General features: G+C 33.2%; 1 non-coding gene across 1 annotated transcript; it reads right to left on the bottom strand.

Moving 5' to 3' along the window:
- Positions 1-279: 279 nt before the first annotated feature.
- LOC129243220 (U2 spliceosomal RNA) lies at positions 280-480 on the bottom strand. The gene has a single exon (XR_008582263.1). It is a non-coding gene; the product is annotated as a U2 spliceosomal RNA (small nuclear RNA).
- Positions 481-792: the final 312 nt, after the last annotated feature.

Genomic DNA, 792 nt, shown 5'->3' with positions numbered 1-792 from the left:
ATGATGTAATTCGTTTCACTTTTCCCCAAATCACTCCCAACGATTCTAAAGAAGTTTTCACTTCAAAAATTAATGTACGAAATATTTATACCGATTCACTTAAACTGACTTTCAGTATCTAAACCAAAAAAAACTGTTTTCAATAAATAATCAGAAATGTCCTACAATGCAAATTTCAAAAAAAAAAAAAAAAATTCCATTTTCGTCTACATGTATTCATATAAAAATTTATGGCTCTTCCCACCAAAGCTAAATGTATTAGTATATCTTTTCTTGTATTTATTCAAAGCCGAAATCCCGGCGGTACTGCAATACCGGGTCAACCCGTGGCAGAGAAGGAGCAAGCCCCTAAAACACTCCGCCCATTTCCAAAAATTAGTTTAACATTTGTTGTCCTCCGATGAAGGATCTATCAGATGTTAAACTGATAACCACATTACCTAGTCAATACATTTTAAATAATAAACCTAATAAAACTCTTGAGAATTACACGCTCACAAAAATTATTTATATCAACATATAATATAACGCTTCGTAACTAAATAACTTTTAGGCCAGCGACAACAGCATGGCGCGGTAGCCGAACGACTAGCAATGTGAGCTTCCGATCCAAAATCCTTGGTTCGAATTCGAATCACAAGAAAAAATAAAAGTTATTTTTATTTAGTTCGTCGCTACTTTTATATCAACATATAATATAACGCTTCGTAGGCAAGTTGGTCGCTTTTTTCGTTTCACTTTTCCTCAAATCACTCCCAACGATTCTAAAGAAGTTTTCACTTCAAAAAAAAA

Source organism: Anastrepha obliqua, chromosome 3 (assembly GCF_027943255.1).
Source record: "Anastrepha obliqua isolate idAnaObli1 chromosome 3, idAnaObli1_1.0, whole genome shotgun sequence".
NCBI classification, from domain to species: domain Eukaryota; kingdom Metazoa; phylum Arthropoda; class Insecta; order Diptera; family Tephritidae; genus Anastrepha; species Anastrepha obliqua.
Note: the sequence above shows the minus strand (reverse complement) of the source record. Positions and strands in the feature narration are given on the sequence as shown.